The 26,525-nt window shown below is 40.3% G+C and overlaps 1 protein-coding gene across 2 annotated transcripts in view; it reads right to left on the bottom strand.

Annotated features, from left to right (window-relative positions):
• Positions 1–26,525, bottom strand: part of LOC122562696 (huntingtin-interacting protein 1-related protein-like) — a 139,597-nt gene that overhangs the window by 97,084 nt on the left and 15,988 nt on the right. The gene's annotated exons all lie outside the window — the stretch shown is intronic.

Below are 26,525 nucleotides of genomic sequence, written 5' to 3'. Positions count from 1 at the left end.
AGACCTCCAGTGGCCCAAGCTAATGACTCTGGGAACAGGAGATCAAATCCCGCTCCAGCAGCAAGTAGAATTTAGAGTCAATGAATAAATCAAAGTTATAAAACTAGTCATGACCATGATAGCCATTGCAGTGAAAAAAAGACATCTGGTTCACTGCTATCCTCTACTGCAGGAAACCTGCTGTCTTACCCAGTTTGCTCTCCATGTGACTCCAGGCCCAAAGTAATATGCTGATTGTTAAACACCCTCTGAAATGATTCAGCCAGCTACTCAGTTCAAGTGTAATTAGGTACAGACAGTAAATGCTGGTTCTGCCAGTGATGCCTATATCCCACAAAAGTATAAATAAATGTTACACCATCATTGTAGTAACGTACACATTGTAAGACATACAACACTGGTTCACCATACACCAGCATAGGAAATTGATTTCTGATAATGTGCTGTGGTCTACTAGAAATTCTTATAAACCTATCTCTCTGGAGACCAAAGGACAATTATTTTGTTCTTTCAAAGTGGCTGACATCTTAGGAAATCCATCAAGAAACAAACAAGAGGTGTTGTCAGCAAATTGACCATCATTCTTAAGAAACCAGTCAGAAACTGGGCACACTCTGCCTAGCCAATCCAAGACTGATGATGTGCTGCTCATGTCAGAGCAAATGTATCAGAGTTCAGGGACGTGACTGACCATGCACAGAGATCGAGGCTAGTGTGATGGAAACCATGGGGTTTATCTGTATAATTTTTAATCTTTGATGCTGTAAGCATGGAGTCTGAGTTTTAAACTAAGTAGCTTTTAAGGTGTTGTGTGTGACTAAAGTTAATAAATAACTTGTAAGTACTCAGTAACTGTGACAATTTCTTTAAAAAAACACATTTTGAAACTTGGCTGTAGAGTGGATAAATTTGTGCATTCATGGAATTTTGTTTATTTTAGATTGTTTGCAACACAGCATGGTAAATAATGAGGCCTCAAAGGTTTGTTTGTGTGTTCCGGGATTTTTTTTAATCTTAAGGGAAGCTCCCATAACTGAGACAGAGACTTTTACTTCCACTTTTACACTTTCGGTCATGTTAATCATATGGAGCCCATGGAACAGGATGGCTACATACAGCAGTGCTCCTTGGAAAGGAGTGATGGAGATAGTGAATGAGATTACCTTGGAATGAAAAGTTCATCATAGTCCCAGACAAGTAACATTGGATAAAACCCAAATATTGTATTTATGCTGAGTATATTGAAGCTTAAGTGTATGACAACTCCACCAAGAAGCAATCTGCAGTTCCAGTTTAAAGGATGAAGTCACAAGTGAAATAAATCTATCAAATGTGTATGACAGGGATTCTGGTCTGAGTAACATATGACTGATTTTTGGGAACTTTACCAGAATTGATGTTTTGGGAAGTATACAAAAACGGTTTTGTTTCTTTTCAATTTATAAAGGAATATTTTGGGATTAATGGGAGTATTCTTTTACTGCATTTAAAATCTTTGAATTTGCATTTTAAGTATGCAGTTTGGATTATCGTGTTTTCTTTGTTCCTTTTGTAATAAAATTCTACTTTGTCGTTAAAGCAAAATCTGCAGCATTGTGTGCTAATGGCTCAGTGAAAAACCTCTTTGCTAAACTAAAACAAATTTTAAGTCAGGTTCCTGTCTGGGATCTGACTTGGCCAGTAATATCATCCACTAAGATCATAACACTTACAAGGGTTAATAAGCAGTAACTTTTAGCAGTCAGGTGTACACTAACAAAACATCAGTCAATAGATAGAACAAACTAAAAGATAAGTACTCCATCAGCTACAAGCTGCGAGCTGTTGTTCCAGAATGAACTGACTGATTCACTGCCTTTATTAAGTACCACTCTGTTGTATTTACTGTGAAATCACGTGTTAAATTCTGTGAAATTTGTGAAAGCATTCATGTTCCTGCAGTGGTCTAGTCAGGAATGAAGGACCTTAATGTAATTGACTCAAGTCTCATAATGAAAAATTGAAGATCTTGCAGCTATTCGTTGATAACTTATATGATGCACATGTACAATGTGAAAGACAAATACTCTTTATACCTATTAGAAGGCATGATATTGTATGGTAACTAATTAATGTAATAAACTGATTTTTTTTTAAATTACACAAAGTGCACCAAGTCTGCCACTGTTGACCAGTCCTTCAGGAACAGCTTTACTTTCAAAGTGAATTCCTGAACACCAGCTGGTTTCCTAAAGTGTAAAATCCAGTTCTGGTGTCTGAAAGTTATCACCCGTCACTCCCTTTCCAAAGCCTTTCCTGTATTCTGGCTGGATGCTGCACTTCTCCAGACCACAGCTAATGCTCTTCAGTGATTCTACAATAACTTCCCAGTAGGAAGGAAGGGATTCTCACCACTTTCTAATTTGGATCTCCTCTCTTGTTATGAGAACAGAGAGAACTTGTATGCATGTAACATACAACAGAAGTCCACACAATTCTCCCTCATGGTTCAACTCCCACCCATACAACGGAATGGATTTTTTCAGCCTGTCTTTGAAATCAGGCCGCAACATATGTTTGTGTCATGTTGTTGCTGTGAAGGAGGCCTTCAGTCTAATCAATAAGGTCAGCCAATACCCTGTAGGTGAATCAGCCTCAAAGCTTCTCATATGAACATGAACTAGGTGGCTGGTGATGAACAAACCCGACATGTCTCATTGGGCTGGGAAGTCGAGAACATCAATCTGGCGAATTGAACAAGCTGCTCTGTGCATGTCCTTCCATCAGGCTGAGGGTTAGGTGATACTGCACTGTTGGTCACTGATGGGCCTAGGAGAGGTACATCTGACACGAGGCTCTGGCATCCTTCTCAAATCAGCACACCACCTGGGCAAAGCTTTAAATGGATAGACTGTTGATATCTGGAGTATGCAAAAGATCAAGGTCACACTGTACATGTTAACAATTAAAGCCCAGTGGTACAGACAAAACCCACCAGGCACTGACACTATAAGCAATATCAGCTGAGGGCATTGACATCATTTACACAACCTGGAATCAATCGCCAAGGTCAAACAATCAGTAAAGTTCACTCGGTGCTATTTATTGTCTTATATCCTTCACACTGTATACTATTAATATAATGCATGTAAATGGTGTAAACAAACCCGACTGCAAAGATGTTATAGAAATGTAGAATAAAATGAAATGTGCAACTAAATGCCAATTATCCATTAAATCCCTATTAAAATTCGTATTTTTAAAAACTATAGTCTGGTCAAGAGGAGCTCATGGTAAATTACTCTTAGTTAAAAGACTATAAGACCATACGAAATAGCAACAAAAGGATGCCTTTTGGCCCCTTGAGCCTGCACTGCCATTCAATAGGGTCAGAACCGATCCAACATTCCGCACATACAGTTTCCTGCAACCCTTAATACCCCAACTGATCAACAATCTATCGATCTCAGCCTTAAGTATACACAAGGACTCTGTCCCCACAGCTCTGTGTGGCAAAGAATTCCAAAGACTCAAGCCTGTGAGAAAAGAAATTCCTCCTCAGTAGAGTCGAAAATTGCCACCCCTTTGTTCTGAGACTATGTCCTCTGGTCCTGGACTCTCCAATGAGGGAAAACATCCTCTCAGCATTTACCTTGTCAAACCCTTTAAGAATGCTACTTATTTCAATGAGATCACAGATCGTTCTTCTAAACTCCAGAACATCCCAAGCTGCTCATAAGACAATTCCTCCAAATTAGGGAGCTTCCTCATGAACTCTCTCTATACTGCCTGCAATGAAATAATACATTTCCTTAAATAAGGGGACCAAACCTGCTCACAGCACTCCAGATGTGGTTTTACCAGCACTTTGTACAAATGCAGTAAGTCTTCCCTACTCTTATATTCCAAGCCCCTTCAAAATGAACAACTTCACATTTTCTCATATTAAACGTTTTGCCCACTTACTTAACGTATCAATATCCTTCTGCAAACTGTTTGCATCCCTCTCACAACCTGCTTTTCCACCTATTTTTGTGTCATCTGAAAATTTAGCTACAATACATTTATTTCCTTCCTCCAAGTCATTAAGATATATTGTAAGAGTTGTGGTCCCAGCATTGATCCCACTGGAACTCACTAATTACAGGTTGACAAACTGAAAATAACCCCTTATTCCGACTCGCTGTTTCCTGCCCATTATACAATTTTCTCTCTAGGCCTATATATTACCTGCAACACCACGCACTCTTATGTAACCTTTTATGAGGTATGTTGTCAAGCTCTTCTAGAAATTCAAATACAACATACCTACTGGTTCCCATCTAACCACTCTGGTTGAGACTCCCTCGAAAAACTCTAATAATTAGTCATAGAGATGTACAGCATGGAAACAGACTCCTTGGTCCAACTTGTCCTTGCTGACCAGATATCCTAACCGAATCTAGTCCCATTTACCAAATCCCTCCAAACCCTTCCTATTCATATACCCATCCTGACGCCTTTTAAATGCTGCAATGGTACCAGCCTCCACCACTTCCTCTGGCATCTCATTCCATACACGGACCACCCTCTGTGTGAAAAACTTGCCTTTAGGTTCCTTTTATATCTTTCTCCTCTTACCCTAAACCTATGCCCTTCTAGTTCTGGACTTCCCAACCCAGGGAAATTAGGTAGACGTGATTTCCCTTTCTTGAAGCCATGCTGATTCGTTTTATTAGATTATTATCTTCCAAATACTGCCTTAAAAATTGATTCCAAAGCAGCTGCTACATGAAAAGATTTGATGCAAGAACTGTAGCTCTTAAAGAAAACGGTGTAGATGCATGTTCAGTAGCATGAAGCAGATACTGGAAACTAGAGAATACAAGAACAGGTCAAGTCCTTTCAGCCTTTCTAGCCTGCTCTGCCATTCAATATGATTATGGCTGATCATCCAACTCAGTACCCTGTTCCCATTTTCTTCCTCATACCCTTTGACCCCTTTAGCTCTAAGACATACCCCCACAACTGCATTGATGGAAAAGAAATTGTGAAGCTAAACTCAAAGTAAATGCAGTCAGTATGTCATTGCAGCTGCTCGGAGATTTTGTATGAAGTAATCCTTACGCCTGGCTGTCAGGGACTGCAGTCTACTTTGACAACGTTCGGAAGACAGCACCAATTCTTGTGCATGAGTGAAACAGAAAGTTACAACAGGGGTTTATCATTAAACTCAACAACTGTTTATCAAATCACGTGGAAGAGAGAAACCACAAAACAGGAAAATGTTTAACTCTGTAACACGGAAAAACTTTCGATCCCAAGGTGGTCTGTGCTTCACCTGGAATCCTGTACCAAATTCCCACCAGAAATTTCACAGCCCTTGTTTTCTTCACCTGCCTTGCTGTGACAATGTGCAGGCGGAATCTCTGCTGGCTGGTATCCAGGCAGAATCTACCGGTCACTCTAGAGAACACTGCCACTAATGAAAGGCTTCACAGGGAAAGCTTGTTACCATAGTAACGTATTGGTTAGGTTAGACACATAGAATCATGGAATCATAGAACAGAATCATAAAATCCCTATACTGCAGAAAGAGCCCATTCAGCCCATCAGGTCTGCAATGACCCTCTGAACAGCATCCCACATAGAGCCAGATCCCTACCCTATCCCTGTAACTCCATATAATCCATGTACCTTGCACACTCCTGCAGACTATGGGCAATTGATCATGGCCAATCCACCTAACCTGCACATCTTTGTAGTGTGGGAGGAAACCCACGCAGACACGGAGAATGTGCAAACTCCATACAGACTGTTGCCCGAGGATAGAATAAACCATAGGTCCCTGGTGCTGTAAGGCAGCAGTGCTCACCACGGAGCCACCGCGCTGCCCTGTAGGTCTGCCTCACCCGTGAAAAGGTCATGGGTTGCTTCTGTTTAGATCTCCTAATAGTAGCTATTTGTTAACACTCCGCTCTACATGCATGTATGTTGTATTCCAGGGCTATAGATATCGATGGTAAACAGTCCAAATTTCTTTCCACGGTACATCTGACCAAGAATCTCTCCTGTTCTTCCTGCTCTGCCTTTGGCAGGTGTTGAAAGCAATTTAAAAACAGATACATGGTTGGCCACATTCAGACTGCAGTTGCCTTTGCTGCCAAATTCTGGGGGTGGGAGTGGAACCTGTAGCTTCAGGTACAGAGACAGAGACATTTTTCATTATACCACAAAACTTCCTCTGGATCCCATATCAGGTGAACTTCATCAGTTACACATTTAAGTCATTCACAATGTAAAGGAAATGAACTATCCAATAGAATAGATATAGATTTGCATTTCACTATTCATGTTTTTAAATTAACTAGTTATTTTCAAACTTAGTGCAGGTGCATGTCACCTGAGGAAGGGCGATAAATTTCACCTTTACAAGCAACTCACACATCCCAAAAAGGAATAAAAAAAAATTGTTCAAAGTTACCTATCTCAACCAACACACGATCATAACATATAGGACAGATGTAGTTAAAATAACCTCAGCAAAAGGAAAGAATGGTTACATTCTAGCTATGAAAAGGAAAATATAAGCATCTCAAGGCACAATACAAACACATTGCATGTAAGATGTACACATAGGACTCAATCACTAAACTGCAAGCGATTTTTTAAAAAGGTGAACAGTGAATCACTGGCAGTTGGATACAATGACTCAGCAAAGAGCAAAACAGAGTCATTGATCCACAACAGAGAAAAAGGCCCTTTGGCCCATCACATCTGCACTGATCAAAAACAGCCACCTAACTATTCTTCTGCCATTTTCCAGTACTTGGCCCATAGCCTTGTATGCCTTGGCGTCACAAATACTTCTGAAATATTATGAGGTTTCTCCCCCATCACCATTACAGGCGGTGAGTTCCTGGCTCCCAGCACTCTCAGGGTGAAAATGTTCCCTCACATCTCTTCTAAATATTTTGACCCTCAGCCTAAATCTACGCCCCCTGTCACTTTTCCCTCTATCAAGGGAAAAGGTTTCTTCCTAGCTACCTAATCTATGCCCCTCATAAGTTCTTACATCTCAATCATGCTCTCCCTCAGTCTCCTCTGCTCCAAGGAAAACAACCCCAGTCTAGTCAATCTTTCTTCAGAACTGAAACTCTCCAGGCCAGGCAACATCCTGGTAAATCTCCTTTGCACCCTCTCCAGTGCTATCACATCCCTCCTTTAATGTGGATTCCCGAGCTGCTCACACAATTCGGTATTCCAACTGTGGCCGTTTATATAGTTTCAGCATAATTTCCCTGCTGTTAAATTCTATGTCTTGGCTAACAAAAACAAGTCTTAACCACTTTATCCACCTCTCCTGATACAATCAGGGACTAGTGGATGTGTACAGTAAGGTCGGTCTGACCCTTGCTGTTTCTCAGGGTCCTACTATTCATTATGCATTTCGTTGTCTTGTTTGTCCTGACCAAGTGCATCACCTCACATTTATCCAGATTGAATTCCATTTGCCATTAATCAATACATCTCTCTCGCCAGTATATATCCTTCTATAATCTAAAAGGTTATCATTATCACCATTCACCACTCCACCACTTTCTGTAAACTTACTGATCAATTGTCCTATATTCAAGCCTAAATCATTCATATAAGCCACAAACAATTTAATAGATTTCATGTTAATAAAAGCAGGAGTAGGCCATTTGGTCCATCAAGCCTGTTCCGCCATTCATTAAGATCATGGTTGATCTATCCATCGTCTCAGCTCCTCCTACCTGCATTATCCCCATAACCCTCAATCCCCCTACCATGCAAAAACCCATTCAACTGTGTCTTGAATATATTTAGTGATGCTGCCTCTCCTACTTCTTTGGGCAGAGAATTACATAGATTCACTATTCTCTGGGAAAAGCAGTTCCTCCTCATCTCTGTCATAAATCTATTCTTCCTAATCTTTAAGACGTGTCCCCTAATCTTAGTCTCACCCACCAATGGAAACAACTTGCCTGCCTCTATTTTATCTACCCCTTTCATAATGTTATATGTTTCTATAAGATCCGTTCTCATTCTTCTAAATTCTAGCAAGTATAGTCCCAGAAGGCTAAACCTCTCCTCATAGGGTAACCCCTTATCAGCAGAATCAGCCTGGTGAACCTCCTCTGCCCCGCCTCCAAAGCCAGGATATCCTTCCTCAGGTAAGAAGACCAGAACTGCGCACAATACTCCAGATGCGGCCTCACCAATACCTTGTACAATTGCAGCAGAACCTCCCTGCTCTTAAATTCAATCCCTCTAGCAAGGAAAGCCAATATTTTCTTTGCCTTCCCGATTACCTTTCGCACCTGCAAATCAACGCCTAGCGATTCATGTGTGTGCACTCCTAAGTCCCTCTGCACAACAGCATGCTGCAATCTTTCCCCATTTAAATAATACTCTGACCTACTATTTTTACTTCCAAAGTGGATAACCTCACATTTACCAACATTGTACTCCATCTGCCAGACCCTTGCTCACTCACTTAACCTATCTAAATCTCTCTGGAGACCCTCCACATCCTCTACCTAGTTTGCCTTTCCACTCAATTCCACTCATCAGTAAACTTGAATATGTTACACTCGGTCTCCTCTTCCAGATCATTTATATAGATAATGAACAGTTGCGGGCCCAACACCAACCTCTGAGGCACCCCACTCACCACTGATCTCCATCCAGAGAAACATTTATTCCAACTCTCTGCTTTCTACTAGTTAACCAGTCCTCTATCTGTGCTAGTACATTCCCCACAACTCTATGCATCCTTTGTCAGGGACTGCTGTCACCCTTGGCAACCTTTTGGAGATAACACCGATTTTTGTAAATGTGTGAGAGAAAACGTTATAACAGGAGTTCATCATTAAACTCAATAGCTGTGTATCACATCACGTGGCAGTGAGAAGCTGCAAAACTGGAAAACATTTAACTCTGTAACATAGAAAGCGAGTGAGTGCAAACGTTAGAGCAAGAATCAAAGCAGAATCCCCTAAAGAGTAAAATGTTTGCCAGACACAGCCCAATTCAGAAAACAAAATGTAGTATGTGCTTGAGATTTAGTATAGAGACTGTCTACAGTTTAGTCATTAAGTCCTTTTGTATATTTCACTGATTGTAATGAGAGAACAAACTTTCATTGATTGTGTTAGAACACTGGATTAAAAAGAATACAAGAACCAGATAGGAGAAAGAAAGAAAACTAACAGCTAATGGACAAATCAAATTACAGGAAGTTCAAGTTAACTGTACAGAAAATATTTACATTAATAACATAATGGCTTTGTTTCAGGTTCAAAAAGAGGCCAGTGCATTTCCTGAAGGAACCAACCCAAGCTAAAAGATGGGAGCATTTCTCCCCTTCCCAGACTCACCCCACACCCCACGCACCGAAGACTAAAGACCCCCGCTGTAAAACACTGCTGTTCCATAGTAGCTGTTTCACGGGAAAATCTGTAAGGTTTCCTTTTTCTGAAAGACAATGGACACAGATTGTGCTAATTCCTCCATTTAAAAAAGAGAATTAAGGTGGAATATCACCAATTTAAAAATGCCATGGTAAAATCTGGAAGAAGTCATTATCTAAAGTGAAGTTTTGATTGTTAAAAATCTGAAGACTGCAGGTGGAAAGAAAGACTGGAGGAGGCAAGGAGTACCATTCCAGTTTTAGAAACTCTGCAGCTTACTGCCAAAGGCACAGAAGGTGTTATATTTTACGAATAAAGTAACAAGTCAAACAGACAGCACTCTTCAGAGGACTATACAAAACACAGCGATTCTCTCCTTTTTCAATCCGATGATACCAAGCCAACACAGATCACTGCCAGCTGGGTCTTTTTTCAGTTGTCATTGCCATTTGCAGCTGACAATGGCTGACCTAGATCTTTTACATGGCACTTTGAAAAGAAACCCATTCACTCCATTCCTGGAGAGTACATTTGCAGATATTTCCCAACTCACCCACTGAAAGACAAGAGGCAAAAAAAATTCACATTTGGTAGCACCCATTGCTTAGGAATCAAAGTGGTGTCTGCAATTTGCCTGAACATTTATGTACAAAGTACTTGGTACATTTTTTTTTAAGAAAAGGTAAAATATTCATCATTTGTGCATTACTATACTTAACACCAAATGACTGCTCTGTCCCTTGCCAGTTCAAATTCAGAGAATTACAGACTACAAGTCGCTGCCACATGGATTTGTGACTTCCAGTCCCTTATGACCTAGGCTGCCTATCTTTGATCACAGAGGGTGGTGAGTGTATGAAATGAGCAGCCAGAGGAAGTGGTGGAGGCTGGTACAGTTAGAATATTTGAAAGGCATCTGGATGGGTATATAGAAAAAGTTTAGAGGCATATGGGCCTAGTGCTGGCAAATGGGACTAGATTAAGATATCCAGTCAGCATGGACAAATTGGACCGAAGAGTCTGTTTGCATGCTGTATACCTCTATGATTCTATGACTCTATGACCTTCCAGAATGCAAGGACATGGATACCCAGATCTGGGTAGGAATAGATGCCTGGGTGGCAACATTAGTGTGAATCACATGGCTTTCTTAATGTATAGGCGTTTCAGTGCTCAGTTATAGGCTGCCAACCTCTGGGACTTTGCTGGTTTGTTTGGCAAAGAGGAAGAGGCAGGGAGCTGATGCCATTTCCAGTGGATAGACACTCCTGCACAGGATTATGATAATACTTGAAAATGAACGAATGAATTAGCACTCCATGACTGAACATGGCCCACTCCTCTACCCCACGAAAGGACTGCTCCCCATTAGCAACTTGCTTGAAGCACGTGCCATTTGTTTCCTGCCTAAAGTAGTAGCACGTCATACAGATATAACACTGATGTGGTATGGTATCGCATAGCATCTCAGGACTGTTCAATTCTCTCAAATGGGACGAGCTGCTGTTACTGTCCCTCTGTGCTAAAAAACCAATGCAAGCCATGGAGACTGGCAGCTCAAGTGTGTGCTGAATTAAGCGAGCGTGTGCTAAGAAAGCAATGTGAAGTAGTCAGAGGCTAAGCACAAAGCGAGTGAATGTTAAGTAAGCATGTTAGTAGCTACAAGATGCATCCTGTGAGAACAGTGTGTGACCCAGCACACAAAGTGACCTGTGAGAAACATGCAAGTCTTATGTGTTGCTGAGCTCCAAAGTCAAATGTTGAAGGGCTGAAGTGGTGAGAGTTGGTCTGGGAGCAGCCATGATTATTTGGTGAGGCTGGTATTTTCCCAATGACGATTTGTGTGAACAAAGGTTTGTGGGGGATAATGTCCATGGAGCCTGTAGGGACATTGTTGTGAACAAGCACTTGGATAATGGCCAAGAAAAGTCTTGTTCAGTGAGCTGCAGACAGGTAGTCCCTCTGTTTTACACGGCCCAGTTCATTGAGGAAGGAGAGATAAATGATGACTTGGAGCTTTAATGAGAAATACATATCTTGCTGCTCAATGGTGAGATTCTGAAGTCGTCATTTAAGGCTTGAGAGGAAAATTGCAAATCTCATTCTCAGTGGCAAATGTCAGACTTTTATTTTCATTCTCTCTGTTTCTTCCCCACCATTCTCACCATTGCTCACACCACACCCATTGTATGTGTTGATTCGGAGACAAATGCAGCAAACAGTATATAACATTGAGATTCCATATCAGAAAATGAGGTAAATGACTAAAACGAAAATAGAAAATGCTGAAAATATTGAGGTCAGACCAAATATGTGGAGAGACAAAGAATGAACTTTTCACGTTGTGAAATATTAATTTTGTTTTGATGGTATGAGGCAAGAACTTTCAAAAGCTGATTGAAGGCAGATGTTCGCAGGTAAAGGGAAGCTTCAGAAGTGAGATAATGAGAGTGCAGAGACAGTATCTTCCTGTCAGGGTGAAAGGAAAGACTGGTAGGTGTAGGGAATGCTGGATGACTAGAGAAATTGAGGGTTTGTTTAAGAAGAAGAAGGAAGCATGTGTCAGGTATAGACAGGATAGATCGAATGAATCCTTAGAAGAGTATAAAGGCAGTAGGAGTATACTTAAGAGGGAAATCAGGAGGGCAAAAAGGGGACATGAGATAGGTTTGGCAAATAGGGTTAAGGAGAATCAAAAGGGTTTTTACAAATACATTAAGGACAAAAGGGTAACTAAGAAGAATATAGGCCCCTCAAAGCTCAGCATGGCAGCCTTTGTGTGGAGCTGCAGGAGATGGGGGGGATATTAAACAAGTATTTTTCATCAGTGTTTACTATGGAAAAGGACATGGAAGACACAGAATGTAGGGAAATAGATGGTGACGTCTTGAAAAATGTCCATATTATAGAGGAGAAAGTGCTGAATGTCTTGAAATGCATAAAGCTGGATACATCCCCAGGACCTGATCAGGTGTACCCTAGAACTTTGTGGGAAGCTAGGGAAGTGAGTGCTGGGCCTCTTACTGAGATATTTGTATTATCGATAGTCACTGGTGATGCACCAAAAGACTGGAGGTTGGCTAACGTGGCACCATTGTTTAAGAAAGGTGGTAAGGACAAGTCAGGGAATTATAGACTGGTGAGCCTGACATCGGTGGTGGGCAAGTTGTTGAAGGGAATCCTGAGGGACAGGATTTACATGTGTTTGGAAAGGCAAGGACTGATTAGGGATAGTCAACATGGCTTTGTGCGTGGGAAATTATGTCTCAAACTTAAATGAGTTTTTTTTTGAGAAAGTAACAAAGATGATGAGGGCAGAGCAGTAGATGTGATCTATATGGACATCAGTTCGGCATTCGACAAGGTTCCCCATAGGAGACTGATTAGCAAGGTTAGGTCTCATGGAATACAGGGAGAACTAGCCATTTGGATACAGAACTGGCTCAAAGGTAGAAAACAGAGGGTGGTGGTGGAGGGTTGATTTCAGACTGGAGGCCTGTGACCAGTGGAGTGCCACAAGGATCGGTGCTGGGTCCTCTACTTTTTGTCATTTATATAAATGATTTGGATATGAACATAGGAGGTATAGTTCGTAAGTTTGCACCAAAATTGGAAGTGTCGTGGACAACAAAGAAGGTTAGTTCAGATTACAACGAGATCTTGATCAGATGGGCCAATGGGCTGAGAAGTGGCGGAGATAGTTTAATTCAGATAAATGCGAGGCGCTGCATTTTGGGAAAGCAAATCTTAGCAGGACGTATACACTTAATGGTAAGGTCCTAGGAAGTGTTGCTGAACAAAGAGACCTTGGAGTGCAGGTTCATAGCTCCTTGAAAGTAGAGTCACAGGTAGATAGGATAGTGAAGAAGGCATTTGGTATGCTTTCCTTTATTGGTCAGAGCATTGAGTACAGGAGTTGGGAGGTCATGTTGTGGCTGTGCAGGACATTGGTTAGGCCACTTTTGGAATATTGCATGCAATCCTGGTCTCCTTCCTATTGGAAAGATGTTGTGAAACTTGAAAGGGTTCAGAAACGATTTACAAGGATGCTGCCAGGATTGGAGGATTTGAGCTATAGGGAGAGGCTGAACAGGCTGGGGTTGTTTTCCCTGGAGCATCAAAGGTGACCTTAAAGAGGTTTATAAAATCATGACGGACATGGATAGGATAAATAGACAGTCTTTTCCCTGAGGTGGGGGAATCCAGAACTAGCGGGCATAGGTTTAGGGTGAGAGGGGAAAGATATAAAAGGAACTTAAGGGGCAACTTTTCAAGCAGAAGGTGGAGCTTGTATGGAATGAGCTGCCAGAGGAAGTGGTGGAGGCTGGTACAATTGCAATGTTTAGAAAGAATCTGGATGGGTATATGAATAAAAAGGGTTAAGGGGAATATGGGCTGGCAAATGGGACTAGATTAGGTTTGAATATCAGGTCAGCATGGATTAGTTGGACCAAAGGGACTGTTCCATTCTGTACATCTCCATGACTCTACGACTGTGACCCCACAGCAGCGGCATATTTCTACCATTTTCTATTTCAGATTTCCATCTGTAGTATTCACTTTTGTAAAGATAAAAATGACCAATTAATCTATTTTTAGTTGAGGAGTACATATTGACCAGCTTATTGGGAGATCTTTTCTTCAAACAATGCCAGGGTATCTTCTAAGTCGATCTGAATAGGCAAATATAAACTTCAGTTTAATGCCTTATTTGAAAATCAGCTACTGTGATAATGCAGCATTCCTTCGATAGAGTCATGCAGTGCTCGCCTACACTATATAGCTAAGTCAAAAGTGGGATTTGAATTTTCAGTTCTTTACCTCATAAGAACATAGGAAATTGGAGTAGCAGTAGACTATTCAGCCCTTCAAGCCTGCCCCGCCACTTTCTGTCCCAAGTCTTAACTCCTCCTTCATGTCATCTTATCATCGGCTGTTGAAATATCAGGCAGTTGTGGGCGATCTACCTCCTGTTTGAATACTTTCAGCGATTTAGCTTCTGCAACTCTCTGGAGTAGAGAGCTCCAGACACTCATTGCCACCTGGGAGAAGAACTTCTTGTTCATCCCAGCTTTCAATGGAGTGCGCCTTTTTCTGTCACTGAGTCCCCTTAGTTCAACGAGCAAGGAGCACCAGAATTGTCCCAACATATGGGGCTCCCCAAGACAGGAAGGGGCAATCTTAGTAGAAAAAGCAATTTCCTCCCCACAACGCAAGCTGAAAGCTGATCATGGATCTGCCTACGTTGATGACACCTAAGTCAGAGTTTGTGAGTTCAGGCCCATTCCAGGAATTGAGCACTTCCTGTAGGTGAACATTCCACTGCTGTTTCTGTGGGAGCGCTGCATTGTTTGAGGTGCCATTCTTTGGATGAGGCATTAAATCAATGTCACAACCCGAAATTTCAAATGGGACATGAAAGATCCTGTAGCATCACTTTAAAAAGCAGTTAAATCTCCTTATAATAAAACATAACAAGCTACCTGGCTATTCAATGATCGCCAAAGAAGTCCTGTTCCTCTCCACAGATACTTGGGTTCCTCCACACTTTTTTTAATGTTAGAACTGGTTTTTCACCTGTCTACTGGTTGGAACATTCCACTGTGTTCCAAGTTATTATTACATTGTGCCAGGTGTCATCAATGACTGCATGTCCAAGGAACTTGCTGTCAGCAATGCACATTGAACATCACAATGGCTTAAAAGTGTTTCTTTTCATTGCAAATAAGTGGTTATTTCAAAACTCCTTGTACTCTTTCCATGCTCCAGAATTCTAGCCATCAAAGCCAATTATATTGCTAATACAAAAGATGACATTGTAGCAAAGTCAGTGTTGCAGTGTAAGTTGTGCAGCTATCTTAAATACACAAAATGAAACAATCCGCATATACATACTCACACACTGAGCCTTGTCAGCCAGTTTATTAATGAAACATTGGAGAGTTATCACTAATCCAGTCATGAGGCCAAGCTAGTACAGAAATTGCATTCAGCAAGGTCACTGCGTAAGCTACACATGCCCTCTACCTCAAACTGCTAACACAGGGTTATAGATTGCTCTATATGGGAGTAGCAAAAAAAAAGATCAAATAGCTGTCACCTGAGATGCATATAAATCATCACAACATTGAGAGAGAGAGATCCATTATATGCTCAGCATTGTCATTAACACCAAGCATTAAACTACATCTAGCATTTCATAATTATTTTGTGAAGAGTGCTAGGTAGTTATGAAACTGTTTACCAACAAATTGGAGCATCACAGCATTTGGTTGAGGCAATGGTTTTATTAACTGATAAAGACGCTTAAACTGAAAAAAAAACTGTGATGTTACAATAAAATTTCTGATGACCTCAAGCTTTTGTATCATCTCCCACGAAATGTCTAGCTTGGAAGATGAGCACAAACACTTTGTAATTAGATACACAAGTAAAATAGTTGTGGCCTTGTTCTAGAGAGTAAATTCAGAGAAACAACGGATGAATAAGAAGTTTCAGTTATGCTCTTCGCCTCTACCCAGTATTGGTTAATGATCCTGTTCCATTAAAAGGTTAGCAAGCCTCTTATCTATATGATCTGTACAGATTCTGAATCTGAAGACATAACATTAGACATCCAATGAACATCATTTCAATGGCTACAAAACTTTAAATAGCTTGCAAAGACACTTGTATGATTAATTTGGTAATGTTACTCAGCATAAACCATAAACAACATTTTAAAATTATTGTTCTCAAGTTTAAATGTTGCAATAATGCAAGAGACCAGACTAATGTAAGTACAACAACTTTCTGGATTTGTTTTATAGGAATGAAAGATACAACATAAGCATTCAGTTAGGAATTGAAATAAACTAGATATTTAAAACTGCAGCCAAGGTCCTACTGTCTTTAACACTCTTGGAAAGGTAAGTGTATTCAGTTGAACGTATTGCTAATCAGAACCATTCATTAAGTGTGATTCTACATCATGCAGGAAGTAAGTCAGCTTTACCAGCTGTAACCTGGTTCCAAAATGGGATGACCACATTCACAGGAGTTTTTGACCTACCAAAAAGTATCTTGGTATATTATAGCAGCATTCTAGAGTTTGTACGAGTCTTTGAGACATTAAGTGTGTTTACAACTTTTCTAGTAATTGCTTAACAATGTATAAATCAATCCTGGGCTACAATATGCTATAGAATAATTAAGTAGCCATTCCAACAACAAATAATATACATTCACCAAGATAAAAATGTTAAGTTCCTAGTTATGTGGAAAAAAATATTTAAATCTACCCCAAAGAAATAAGACATATAAACAAGTGTTATAAAAACATACTTAAAATCACAGTATAAATTTGTTAGTCTTTTGTCTTGTCTCTAAATTAGAGTTCTCTTTTCAGAGAGGTCAACACTATATTTGTGACCAATTTGTCTCATCTGCAAAATATAGTCACCTTAACTTTAAATAAAACATCTGTGCCACTTTGAAAACATTGTCTTGTCCTTTATTTGCGCTGGGACAGAGAATTCGTTCAGGTTCAGTCAAGTCTGTACGCTATCATGTTTTTTGCATTTTATCTGAAGGTTCACGTCTCCCTACCATCAGCTACAAGGCTGTGAAATGGTTTTTAATTTCTCTTTTGGCTAAGGTTCAAATGCTACATTAATTGCTTTATTTTGACATAAATATTTTAACATTTGAACTTCTTAAGTAATTTGATTTCCTATGCATAGTTGTATCCAAATCTGCAATGATAATAGATAAAGGAAGCCCAAAATGGAAAAACAGAACCCCTACAGTGCAAAAGCAGGCCACTTTTTAGATTAGATTACTTACAGTGTGGAAACAGGCCCCTCGGCCCAACAAGTCCACACGGGCAATTTAGCATGGCCAATTCACCCAACCTGCACATTTTTGCACTGTGGGAGGAAACCGGAGCACCCAGAGGAAACCCACGCAGACACGGGGAGAATGTGCAAACTCCACACAGTCAGTCAGTCGCCTCAGGCGGGAATTGAACCCGGGTCTCTGGCGCTGTGAGGCAACAGTGCTAACCATTGTGCCACTGTGCCGCCCACAAATCCTGTAAAATTCAGCCCATACCAATCTTCTGAAGGGTATCCAACCCAGACCCATGCCATAATCCTACATTTCCCATGGCTAATCCACCTAACCCATGCATTTTTCAGAGTACTCTAGACTAGAATTGAACCTGGGTCCCCAGTGCTGTGAGGCAGCAGTGCTAACCACTTCGCCAGCATGCCACCCAGGCTGACACTTAGTAGAAATGAGTAGATTTAATGTGTGCACTAATGTTAATGTTCCTTGCAGGATCAGTGGAATATTACCTTACAAAAAGGCAACTTCATGAGAGAAGCAGACTAGAGAAAAAGAAAAAGAAGGGACAATGATGAAAAACTTATAAAAGAAAGGATTTCTTTTTCTTTTTAAAAACAGCTTGCAATGAACAACTATTCAACTTAGTTTTGTAATATTAAGTTCACACACTAATTTTACAGGATTTTTGGCAAGAATACTTTGGGCGGCACGGTGGCACAGTGGTTAGCACTACTGCCTCACAGCGCCAGAGACCTGGGTTCAATTCCCGACTCAGGTGACGGACTGTGTGGAGTTTGCACGTTCTCCCCGTGTCTGCATGGGTTTTCTCCGGGTGCTCCAGTTTCCTCCCACAGTCCAAAGATGTGCAGGGTCAGGTGAATTGGCCATACTAAATTACACCGTAGTGTTAGGTAAGGGGTAAATGTAGGGGTATGGGTGGGTTTCGCTTCAGCGGGTCGGTGTGGACTTGTTGGGCCGAAGGGCCTGTTTTCACACTGTAATGTAATCTAATCTAATCTAATACAAAACAAACTTATTTAGAGCAAACCTTTGACAATTTTAAAAGCTTATAAATCTTTTACTAAAGGACTGGTGCAATTTTCTAAGGTGAACAGAATCCATTTTTGTTTTAGGCTCCGAATACAAAATAGATTTGTATGGCCACTTTTGCTATATTGTTCTTTAATTAACAAACTCTCCCATCAATGTCTGAGAAACTGTAAATGTCAGGCCATATTAAAGTACAGAAAGCTTTTCATAATAATTGATTGATTCCAGAAAAGTTGAGCAGTTTTCCTATTCATAACACCTGGCACAAAATGAGTTTTATTTTCAAGCTGTTGATGAAAATATCAACTAGTGACAGCTTTTTTTTATAAGTCCAATTCAACTTCAATGTTTTTGAGTTGTCAATTTGGTAGGAGTAACCAAACAAGTTCAGCAACCAATTCAGATTTCTCACTGAAGAACAAAGCAGTCAACACCATTTCCAAACCGGTTCAGGCACCTTTAAACTAGTTAACCTAGATCCATGGCAATCCCAAGTTCAGTTCTGAGTTAGCAGTGATTCACTTCGTGACACTTGCCTCTAAATTACCAGCTTCTGGGTTCAAGATGGTCTCCAGGGCTCACATTTCAGGCAGTACTGATTGCAGGAAGTCCTACACAGTCAGAAATGCCTTATTTGAACTGAAACATTAAAACATGGCTGTATTTGCTTGCACAGGTCAATGTAAAAGATCCAATGGCACAATTTCAAAGAAAAACAGAGGTTCAATCCTCAGTGACCTGGCCAGTATTTATCATCCAATCAATATCACAAAAACCAGTCATCTGGTCGTTATCTCATTGCTGTTTAAGGGAGTTTCTAAAGCCTGAGTTGCCTCCCATATTTTCTACATTACAACAATAACTCCAATTTCAATATACTCCATTGACTATAAAGCACTTTGAGACACTGGTGATGGTGAAAATGTAGAATTAATGCAAATCTTTGTTCTTCTTTTATAAAGGCACCATAATCTTCACTGAACCACTGAATCTGGCCAATTACTAGGAATTAACAAAGCTATTGAAAACAACATCTCAAGACAATTCTGGTTCTGATGAAGAGCTTACAACCAAAATGTCAATCTGACTGTTCTTTCTGTAGAATCTGCCAAGCCTGCTGAATATTTGCAGCAAATTCTGTTTTTGTTCTGAAATTACTTTTAGGAACATACAACTGCTTGTCATTTACAATCTCACAAGTTGGTTTTTGAGTTGGTTAAATAATAGACAGTGTGATGAAAGTGGTGGGACAAACCTATATCTGCATGCCATTCAATATCACCTTACGTTCTCTAAATTGAACGTATTACAGGATAAGAATCTTAATTCTTAAGGTTTAGGAATGTCTCCCGTGACTGGTAGTTGTTAATAATTTTCTGGATATTTTCCTCTAGGTCCTGTGGGAAATGAGAAAGCTTACAACAGTGTAATAAAAACAAAATGCTGCAGATCTGAGATAATCAGAAAATGCTGGAGAAACGCAGAGGGCTGACAACAGTGGAGAGAGAAACAGAGTTAATGTTTCAAGTCCAAAGATGTGCAGATTAGGTCGATTGACTGTGCTGAATTGCACAGTGTCCAGGGATGTGCAGGCTAGGTGAGTTAGCCATCAGAAATGCAGGATTATAGGGATAGGGTGGGATGCTGTTTGTAAGGTCGGTGTTGACTCGATAGGCCAAATGGCCTGCTTCCACACTGTAGGGATTCTCTGATTCAATTTTTGTTCGTGCTGAAGAACAGTTGTATCAGACTCAGAATATTCTCTGTTTCTCTCTCCATAGTTGCAGCCAGACCTGCTGAGTTTCTGAAGCACTTTTGGTTTTTATTTAAGCTTACAACATTAGGTGCTTTAGCCATGCTCAGTTGAGGTTAGAAGGGAGTACTGATCTAATTCAACATGCTGTCATCTGGCAAGATTTGGATATATACAGCCTGATTTACATTATTCAAAAGTAACTACTGAGAACATCACAGTACTCAGCTAAACGTACGCAGTTAAGAGTTAGCTACATTGCTGTATAACTAGATTCAATAAGGACACCAGGTGGATTTTCACAATACTCAGTGATAATTACATGGTCCTCTGAAATAGTTTCTATTTCAAATGTATTAATTAATTTGAATTTCAATTTCATTAGCTGCAGTGCTGGCAATTGGGCTCATGAGATGAAAAAAATCAATGTCATTCCAATTGTACTACCAAAATCTGTGCATATCCTGGACTGTTAAAACATGATTTACTATAGCAAATAGCATTCATTACAAGCAGGAAAAAAAAAGTCATGTACACATCTTGCTTGCACTTCACAAAGAAACAATACACACCCTAATGCTACCTACGTCACTCTGTCAGTTCAGCCTGACTCAATTCAACATTAGGAATCTAACATCTTTCAGTAGTTACATTCCTCACTGTTTTTATTTGCACAAGTATTATTTACTTTACTGCAGCTTAATTTAAAGACAGCAACACATCACAGACCATAAATTTGAAACTGGATAACACCAAGCTTATTTTAACATTCAATGGTTTTACATGACTCTTATTTAAAGTATGAATGCACTAGTTGAGTTTATTAACAGCATACTTCATACCCTTAATGCAAATGACATCTGTCCAAATAGACGGAGCTAAAACATTACAGATTTGCTGGTAACAACCCTACCTTCAACATTGCCATTCATTGAATTGCTTCACAACTTTTCCTCTTCCTTTGGCCAGATATCCTTTCAATTTCAACAATAGGTGCTTGCACAATACATGTGGGTACAGAGGCTGCAATGCCTAATTATAGCAGAGATGAGTGCACTGGCAATGACCTTGGACTTGTAATTGCCAATGCCCTGGGAACATAGGTTGAAATGCCAGCACTGCAGCTAATGAAATTGAAATTCAAATTAATTAATACATTTGAAATAGAAACTATTTCAGAGGACCATGTAATTATCACTGAGTATTGTGAAAATCCACCTGGTGTCCTTATTGAATCTAGTTATACAGCAATGTAGCTAACTCTTAACTGCGTACGTTTAGCTGAGTACTGTGATGTTCTCAGTAGTTACTTTTGAATAATGTAAATCAGGCTGTATATATCCAAATCTTGCCAGATGACAGCATGTTGAATTAGATCAGTACTCCCTTCTAACCTCAACTGAGCATGGCTAAAGCACCTAATGTTGTAAGCTTAAATAAAAACCAAAAGTGCTTCAGAAACTCAGCAGGTCTGGCTGCAACTATGGAGTTTTGGTAGTACAATTGGAATGACATTGATTTTTTTCATCTCATGAGCCCAATTGCCAGCACTGCAGCTAATGAAATTGAAATTCAAATTAATTAATACATTTGAAATAGAAACTATTTCAGAGGACCATGTAATTATCACTGAGTATTGTGAAAATCCACCTGGTGTCCTTATTGAATCTAGTTATACAGCAATGTAGCTAACTCTTAACTGCCCTTGGAAATGGCCTAACAGGCCATTAAGTTGCTAGAACATGGTATCTCACCACCACCTTCTCTTAGGGGTTGGAATGAATGCCGGCCTAGCAAGTGAACATTCACATATCATAAAATATGTCTTTAAAAAACAACAAGATACCTAGTTAATAGCTTCTCAGTAAAACAAAGTACTGCAGATGCTGGAGAAGGGAAACTAATAAAAATAGAATTTGCTTGAGAAACTTAGCAGGTCTGGCAACATCTGTGAGAGAAAACAGAGTTAACATTTCGAATCCAATTACCATTCTTCAGTAATTTGTCAAGTTGGTGTGTATTAGAAATTTTAGCGCTAATGGTTTCCTCCATCCAGACCTATGTCAATGAATATTTAAGACTTTTTCACGGGCATAAGTATGATGCTTTCAATTGCAGTGATGTTATCATCAGCGTTTGCCTTAATAGATTTGAGAAGTCATAATGTTATGCAGCAACATGCAGAATCAAACAACAGGAACTACAGCCTCTGATAAAACCCTCAGATACATCACAGGGGCTTTTACTTACAAATCAAAATGTATTCCTTTAGCCTCTCTTGCTCATGTTTGGAATTTAGTAATTGAGTACTTCCTTTTCAACAGGACACAGAAAATGAGTAGTAAAATGGTTTGGGGACATAAAACACGGATTTGTAATCAACTAGTGGAACTGAACTTATTCTTGATGGAGAAAATACTGTTAGCAGACGTAAGTGAAGTATTTTGGGATACCTTCTTATGTTACATGGTGCTTTATAAATGAAAATGCTTGCTGTTGTTGAAATAGAAACCCAGTTTAAATATAAGTTCCCTTTCAATGCAGTTGATTTTAAAATATAGATCACATATCCATTAAAATTACTTAACACTTTTTTTTCATAATTTTTCACAAACGGTGTAGCTAGTTTAGCAATCTTCATTCACCAAACATCCCTAATTGGCCTCAAAAGGCCTGAATAGATTTCTCCTTAAACAAGGTAATATGTAAGTGAGGCGATGGCCTTGGGGTATTATCATTGGACTGTTAATCCAGAGGCCCTGGTAATGTTCTAGGGACCCAAGCAGTGGGATTTGAATTCACTAGAAAAGAATCTGGAATTAAAAATCTAATGATGCCCATGAATCCATTGTCAGAAATACCCATCTGGTTCACTCATGCCCTCCAGGGAAGGAAACTGCCATCCTTACCTGGTCTGGCCTACATGTGACTCCAGACCCACAGTAATGTGGTTGACTCTTAACTGCCATCTGGACAATGGTGGATGAATAAAGTTAAAAAGTGTAAAAATGCTCACTCGATGCAGGATTATTCATATGTTCAGAGCAGCGTATAATTTGGGAGTGCTAGCCTCCAGGAAGTGGTGGGTGGTTTATATACTGTTTATAGGTTTGACCTCATCAGTGAGAAAGGTTGTGAGCCCTGCTGATGCTGTCAAAGTAACTCCCTTAAACTGAACCTGTGAATGTCCAGTTGCAAAATGAACTGAAGCCTGTAGCGATAAGAGGAGCCATTGAAGTTAATAAGTCACCATGACAACAGCCTTACTCTGACAGCTGAGTTCAATGCTACTGGGGTCAGATAAAATGTATGTATTAGAATGTTAGAAATAATACCACAGTTTTTTTAAAATGCCTATCTGAGGTCTGATATTCACTTCATGCAAGGTCCTTGATAATGCAAATTGCATAGTAACATTGTCCTTTAGAAGGACAACAATAAATATTTAACTGGGGTTTTATTGTTCCAACTTTCTGATCTATGGCAGTACCTTATCTATACTAAAAATGTGCAAGTAATAGTAATAAACAGGCAGGAAAGTGGTCATGTGTGTGGTGGTGGGGAGCACTAAAGGGACGACGATGCACGATAAAAGAGAATGGTAGTGGAGCAAATAGAAAAGCAAGGACATTGTTGCAAAGTAAGTGCAAATGGGAATAGCAAACTCATCACTGACAGCTGCTGCTGCAATAAAATGTGGATTATGATCTGAAATTTTTGAAATGAGAGTTGAGTCCAGAAGGCTGTAAAATGCCGAATAAAAATATGAGGTACTGCACCTCCAGCTTACATTGAGTGTCATTGGAGCAGGGTAAGAGTTCAATGGCAGAGCACTAGTGGAAAAGAGAAATATAATGACAGAAAGTTCCGGGTCATATTTGCCAGCTGAACAAAGGTGCTCTACAAAGCAGTCATCAATCTACCCTTATTCCTTCACTGTGGAGGGGACACAGGAGCAAAGAATACATGTACAAAATTGAAAGAATTTCAAGCAAGTTGCTATATTACACGAAAGGAGTGTTTGAAACCCTGAGCCAATGAGAAGGGAGGAGGTGAAAGGATAGGTGTTGCTTCCCTTGTGCTTTTAAGGAAAGAGCGAAGAGAAATGGCTGAGGGCGTTGGGGATGCCTGTGGGTAATGCTGGACTGTCCCAATGTTCCTGAATAACTAGAGAATTCAGAACCAGTGGTCACAGTCTAAGGTGGAGTTTAATTTAGATAAATGTGAAGTGTTGCATTTTGGTAAGGCAAACCAGGGCAGGACTTACAGAGTTAATGGTAGGACCATAGGGTGTGTTGGCAAACAAAAAGACTGGGGTGCAGGTGCATAGTTGCTTGAAAGTGGGGTCATAGATAGACAGGGTGGTGAAGGAGGTGTTGTGACACTTGCCTTTATTAGTCAGAACATTCAGTATAGGAATTGGGATATCATGTTGCGGCAATACAGGACATTGGTGAGGCTACGTTTGGGATACTGTGTTCAGTTCTGGTCTCCCTGCTATAGTAAAAATGTTGTTAGACTTAAAAGGGTTCAGAAAAGATTTACTTAGATGTTGCTGGGGTTGGAGGATTTGAGTTATTGGGAGAGGCCGAATAGGCTGAGGCTGTTTTCCCTGGAACATCGGACACTGTGGGGTAATCTTATCAAGATTTATAAAATCATGAGGGGCATTGATTGGTTGAAGAGCCAAGGTCTTTTCCCTAGGGTAGGAGGTCCAAAATTATGGGGCATAGAATTAAGGTGAGAGGGGAAATATTTAAAAAGAACCTGAGGGGTACCTTCTCATGCAGAGGGTGGTGCGTGTATGTCACAAGCTGCGGTGTGGTGGAGGCTGGTATAACTACAACACCTAAAATGCATCTGGATGGGTATATGAATAGGAAAGTCTTAGAGGGATATGGGCCAAATGCTAACAAATGGGGCAAGGGCAGACTGGGATATCTGGTCAGCACGGATGAGTTGAACTCAAGGGTCTATTACCATGCTATATAACTTTAAGATTCTATGACAGGGGAGGCCATTTATGACTGAGATGAGGAAAATTATCTTCATACAGAGAGTGGTAAACTTGTGAACAGAAAGTGGCTGAGGCCAAACTATTGAAGAAAGGAGCTAACTAAACTGCTTAGACTAAATCTATCAAAGTGTACAGGGAGAAAATGGGAACAGGGTACTGAGTTGGATGATCAGCCAGCATCATATTAAATAGTGCAGCAGGCTGAAAAGGATGAAATGGCCTACTCCCGTTCCTATTTTCTATATTTGAATGCTGTCTCGGACAAAACTATTGGAAGCAAGGTGGCATTATCAGACCTTGGAGAAACTAGCAGTGTGCTATTGAATTCTTAAGATTCAAGGTAGGAGGTGATGGTCAGGGTAGCTCTGAGAATCAAGGATCATATATTGGAGATTGGTCTATAGGCTATCTCAGAAATGAAGACATAAGTAGTGGAAGGGAAGAGAATATATAGAACATAGAAGAATACAGCGCAATACAGGCCCTTCAGCCCTTGATGTTGCGCCAATCCAAGCCCACCTAACCTACACTAGCCCACTATCCTCCATATGCCTATCCAATGCCCGCTTAAATGCCCATAATGAGGGAGAGTCCACCACTGCTACTGGCAGGGCAGTCCATGCCACATCCTTCCTATAGCATGGCGACCAAAACTGCACACAATACTCCAGATGTGGCCGCACCAGAATCTTATACAACTGCAAAATGACCTCAGGACTCCGGAACTCAATTCCTCTACCAATAAAAGCCAGTACGCCATATGCCTTCTTCACCGCACTATTTACCTGGGTGGCAACTTTCAAAGATCTGTGTACAGATGGATTGTACTAAAGGTGAGGGAATGATGGATATTAGAAAAATAATTGTTGAAATTTCCAGACGAGACCAGGAAACAGTGCAAAGAAAGTCATCAAAATACTGGAAAATATATATAGGTGGACAGAAACTTCACAAGAAAGAGATTGTCTAACTTCTTTTCTCAACATTTACAGCATTAACATCACTGTATCCCCACTATCATTTTCTGAGGGTTACCATTGACCAACCGTAGAAATATTGTAGCTACAAAACTAGGTCAGAGTCTGATGAGTACAGAAAAGAATAACTCCTCTCCTGTCTCCAAAAAACTTGTCCACCATCCACAAGACACAAGTTAGGATTATGATGGAATACTATCCACTTGCCTGGATGAGTGCAGCTCCAATAACACTCCAGACTCTTGATACCATCCAGGACAAAGCAGACCACTTGACCGGCACTCTTCCCACAACATTCAACATTCCCTCTCTCCACACAGATCCTCAGTATCACCAGTGTGAACCATCAACCCAAGATGCACTGCAAAAATTCATGAAGTCATCTTTGAATGCACTTACCAAACCCATGACCACTACCATCTAGAAGAACATATGAAGCAGATGCTGGGAATACCAGCTCCTCGCCAAACCACATAGCATCCGGATTTATTCCAACCTAATATGGG

This window comes from Chiloscyllium plagiosum, chromosome 25, assembly GCF_004010195.1.
Source record: "Chiloscyllium plagiosum isolate BGI_BamShark_2017 chromosome 25, ASM401019v2, whole genome shotgun sequence".
In the NCBI taxonomy this organism is placed as follows: Eukaryota; Metazoa; Chordata; class Chondrichthyes; order Orectolobiformes; family Hemiscylliidae; genus Chiloscyllium; species Chiloscyllium plagiosum.
The sequence above is the reverse complement of the archived record's forward strand: the minus strand, read 5'-3'. Positions and strand labels throughout refer to the sequence as shown.